Source organism: Mus caroli, unplaced genomic scaffold (assembly GCF_978045245.1).
Source record: "Mus caroli unplaced genomic scaffold, Mus_caroli_1 scaffold_22, whole genome shotgun sequence".
In the NCBI taxonomy this organism is placed as follows: domain Eukaryota; kingdom Metazoa; phylum Chordata; class Mammalia; order Rodentia; family Muridae; genus Mus; species Mus caroli.
Window position 1 is genome coordinate 3,402,737 of NW_028227277.1, and position 5,325 is coordinate 3,408,061.

Consider the following 5,325-nt stretch of genomic DNA (forward strand, 5'->3'; position numbering starts at 1 on the left):
CGGGGAGGGTTCAGAACTGTGGCTAGACTACGCATCGGAAAGGTATGCCTGAACATGAACTCTTTTCTTTAACTCTTTCCCAGGTATTGGGTTTGTCCGGATTGTGGTTTAGATTTCCAGAGGCCATTATCATCGCTATTTTAGCTCTTCTACTCTTCCTCCTGGCCAGTTATATCTGTGAACATAGGCGGTGGTGTTAACAAGTTTCCAACAGCACATCAGTCCGTTGTAGTTGTCGTTGTAGTTGTAGTTGTAGTTGTAGTTGTAGTCCGTTGCACTCCATCGCGGCGCCAAATTAGTCTCTTGTAAATGAAAGAGCAGAAAGGCGAGCCGTACTTTCGGTTTCTCGCTGTTGCCGTAAGTCGGACGTAGATAAGCCGTGGGCCGCGCCAAGACATCTTTTTGATTCTAACAGTGACTTAAGGCGGACGTAGATAAGCTGCGGTTACTTTTGACCCGTTATGGGGTCGTCACAGTCAATCCAAACATCACTTGAAAATCTCCTTAAGAAAAGAGACCTAAAGCTAGGGGACAAGGTTCTTAAGCACTTTGTTGAGGATGTAGATAGAGTTGCCCCTTGGTATGCCGTTTCTGGCTCCTTGACCTTGGCCTCATGGAAAAAATTGGGGAAGGATCTTGATTTGTGCCCCGACTTACGTATGGGCACCAAAGCAGTTTGGAAGATGATCAAAAACTGCCTTGAGGATGAAACATGTGAGGAAGTCAGAAAAAAGGGACAAATAGCTTTGGAGACCGTTCAGGATGGCATGTCAGAATCTGAGCGTAGTGAGAGGATGGGTGCACGTGCACAAACTAGGAAGAGGATCCCAAAGAATAAAAGTGAAAAAGGACCTCCCAGGAAGCCTAAGAGGGCGGGAGAGAGGGGAACAAGCAGTATACCTGCCTCCCCACATGAGGAATCAGACTCCGAGGGAGTACCGATTTTTCAACCTATATCTAAGCCTGGGTTGTACCCAACCCAAGAGCTTGAAGCACTCAATATTCAAAGCTCTGAAGAGTCATCCGGAGCAGAGAGTGGGAGACTAGATACAGAGGAAGAGGAAGAACTTGATGAGGAAGCAACCAGATATGAGAGAGAGAGGTATTATCCTGATGAGAGGCCGTTAAATAAACGGACCTCTAAACCTGCCATTTCAACAAAACCTAATGCTTTACCCAGGAATCCCGTACAGACAGTTCCCTCTGCCCCACCACCTTATGAGATACGCCCTAAAGCTTTCTCATTGTTACCTGAAAAGGTGCATCGCAAGCTCAGGCTCGCTTACCCTGTCTATGAGCAAGATGGTGGGAGAGTATATGCTCCTGTTGATTATAACCAAATAAAGGAGCTTGCAGAATCAGTTAGAAAGTTTGGAGCAAATGCCAGTTTTACTCTAATGCAGTTAGATCGACTGGCATTAACCGCCCTGACGCCCAGTGACTGGCAAACAGTGGCGAAAGCTGTGCTACCAAGCATGGGACAATACATGGAATGGAAGGCCCTATGGCATGAGGCGGCACAGGCCCAGGCTAGGACTAATGCCGCAGCCCTGACCCCAGAGCAAAGAGACTGGACCTTTGAACTCCTTACAGGACAGGGTCCTTATGCAGCAGATCAGGTCAATTATCATTGGGGAGCTTATGCCCAAATATCCAGTACTGCTATACGAGCATGGAAATCACTCAACCGTAAAGGAGAAACTAGTAATCAGCTCACCAAGATTATACAGGGACCTCAGGAACCATTCTCAGACTATGTGGCCAGGATGATGGAGGTAGCAGGAAAGATTTTCGGGGATCCTGATTGTGCCGGACCCTTTATAGAGCAATTAATCTTTGAACAAGCCACTCAGGAGTGCAGAAGTGCAATAGCGCCGAGGAAAAACAAGGGATTGTCAGAATGGCTTAGAATATGTAGAGAGATTGGTGGACCGTTGAGTAACTCTGGGCTCGCCGCAGCCATTTTACAGGCACAAAGGCGACCTCCCCCTACGGGGGGCAGCAGTCGCACCTGCTTCAACTGTGGGAAATCAGGGCATCTCGCAAAAGATTGCCGAGCACCTAAGCAAAACCAGAGAACTCTTACCCTATGTTCCCGATGTAGAAAGGGTTACCATCCAGTCAGTCAATGCAGATCAACTAGAGACATTAAAGGCAACCTCCTCCCGCCTGCTATCCCTGTTAGACAGGAGCCAAAAAACGGGCCTGCGGGCCCCCGGCCCCGGGGCCCTCAAAAATACGGGACCCAATTCGCTGGGACCAGTCCCCTGAGCGAGGAGGCAGATCAAGCCAAGGCACAAGAATGGACTTGTGCGCCACCACCTCAATCTTATTAACACCTCAGATGGGGGTTCAACCTGTCCCTGCCATGCCCTTAGGGCCTCCCATACCGGACAACGCGGTGGGACTTATCATTGGCCGTGGTGCCCTTACCGCATGCGGACTAATAGTCCATCCAGGCATAACAGATAATCAACACATCCCAAATATGCAGATTCTATGCTCCAGCCCTCATGGTGTATTTTCTATTAAAAAAGGGGACAGGATTGCTCAGCTCCTCCTCCTCCCGCTGCTGGGAGAATTACCCAATCAAGATAAAAAACTTATGGGATCTTCAGAAATGGATTCGGCCTATTTGACATTGTCACTTGATTCGCGCCCGAAATTAACCCTTAACATAAATGGTAAAAATTTTGAGGGCATTCTTGACACCGGAGCTGATAAGAGTATTATTTCCACACATTGGTGGCCTAAAGCTTGGCCAGTGACAAAATCTTCTCATTCTTTACAAGGCCTGGGGTATCAATCCAGTCCAGACATTAGTACCAACCGGCTGGTCTGGACGTCACCAGAGGGTTTAAAAGGATGCTTTTCCCCCTACGTTCTACCCCTACCTGTAAATCTCTGGGGGAGAGATGTCATGACAGATTTAGGACTGACTCTGACCAATGATTATTCATTACGTCTTAGAGAAATGATGGAGAAAATGGGTTATCAAGAAGGCCAGGGTTTGGGACGCCATGAACAAGGCGAACCGCGCCCAATCTCACACAAGGCCAATAAGGACAGAGCAGGCCTGGGTTTTTCCTAGGCGCCACTGAGGCAGTACGACCTATACCATGGAAAACGGAGGATCCTGTGTGGGTTCCTCAGTGGCCGCTAACCTCCGAGAAATTGAGCGTTGTAACACAAATTATTGCAGAACAACTAAAACTCGGCCATATTGAACCCTCTACTTCCCCCTGGAACACCCCCATATTTGTAATAAAGAAAAAGTCTGGCAAATGGCGTCTGTTACATGATTTAAGAGCTATAAATGGACAGATGTCCCTGTTAGGGCCTGTACAGAGAGGATTACCTATGCTGTCCGCCCTTCCTAAGGGCTGGAACATCCTCATTATAGACATCAGAGATTGCTTTTTTTCCATACCGTTACACCCTGCGGATAGACCTCGCTTTGCCTTTAGTGTCCCCTCTATCAATCATACAGAACCAGATAAGAGGTATCAATGGAGAGTCTTGCCCCAAGGGATGGCCAATAGCCCTACTATCTGCCAACTGTATGTAGACCAAGCACTCGCCCCGATAAAGAGACAATTTCCACAAATAGTGTCTATCCATTACATGGATGACGTCCTGCTTTGCCATAAGAATCCATCTGTACTGCAACAGGTTTTTCCTGTGTTACAGAAAACATTAGAGCAATGGGGGCTACAGATAGCCACTGAAAAGGTGCAATTGGCAGACTCTGGACAGTTTCTAGGTTCTTTTATACAGCCCAACATTATTAAGCCACAAAAAATAGAAATCAGGATGGATAATTTACATACTTTAAATGACTTTCAAAAATTGTTGGGAGATATCAATTGGCTTAGACCTTTTTTAAAAATCCCTTCAACAGAATTGAAACCCCTGTTTGATATCTTGGAAGGGGATTCTCATATCACCTCTCCTAGAAAATTGAATCCTTTGGCAGTGGAGGCACTTAATAAAGTAGAAAAAGCAATAAGTCAAGCGCAGCTTGTTAGAATAGATTATTCCAAGCCGGTTTTGTTATGTATCTTGGACACTCGAGGCTTACCAACTGCTGTCATTTGGCAAGAGGGGCCCCTATGCTGGGTTCATCCACAAGCCTCCCCTGCAAAGATTATCGATTGGTATCCGGCCGCAGTAGCACAATTAGCATTAAAGGGATTAAAAATGACAATCAAATACTTCGGCCTTGAACCTAATATCATTGTCATTCCCTATACCCCTAATCAAATACAGGTGTTAGCTGCTGCTTCTAATGATTGGTCCATTCTATGTGTCACATTTAGTGGAAAATTTGATAATCATTATCCAAAGCACCCATTGTTACACTTTGCCCTGACCCATCCATTAGTTTTTCCCAAAGTAACAAGTCATTTCCCACTTAAAAATGGTCTTGTAATTTATACAGATGGCTCCAAAACCGGGCAAGGGGCCTATGTAGTTAATAACATTACCCATATCAGACAATATTCGGAGGTTTCCCCTCAAATTGTTGAGTGTTTGATAGTATTAGAAGTTTTACAGCAATTTGATTGCCCGCTCAATATTATTTCTGATTCCTTGTATGTGGTTAATGCAGTTCGCCTGCTAGAAACTGCGGGCCTAATAAAACCTTCTAGTAGGGTAGCACAAACCTTTGAACAGATTAGAAACCTTCTATTACAAAGAAAACATCCCTTTTATATCGTACATATGAGAGCCCATTCTGGACTCCCTGGCCCCATGACAGAGGGTAATGAGCTGGCAGATCAGGCTACGCGACTTGTGGCCACAGCACTATCCTCACCACTAGAGGCCGCCAAAAATTTTCATAGTAAGTTTCATGTTACCTCTGAAACACTTCGCCGGCGCTTCTCTTTAACAAGGAAAGAAGCCCGCGAGATAGTCACACAGTGCCAAAACTGTTGTCAGTTTCTGCCCACACCTCATTATGGTGTCAATCCGAGGGGACTCTCCCCCCTACAAGTTTGGCAGATGGATGTCACTCATATTGCATCTTTTGGTAAGACGCAATACGTTCATGTGTCTATTGACACTTGTTCTGGTGTGTTATTTGCAACTCCACTTTCAGGAGAAAGGACATCTCATGTAATTCAACATTGCCTCGAGGCCTGGAGTGCCTGGGGTAGACCAAAATGTCTTAAGACAGACAATGGACCTGCTTATACCTCAAATAAATTCAAACAATTCTGTGCACAAATGCAGGTGACCCATATCACTGGACTTCCTTATAACCCTCAAGGACAAGGCATCATTGAAAGAGCTCATCGAACGCTCAAATCCTATTTATTT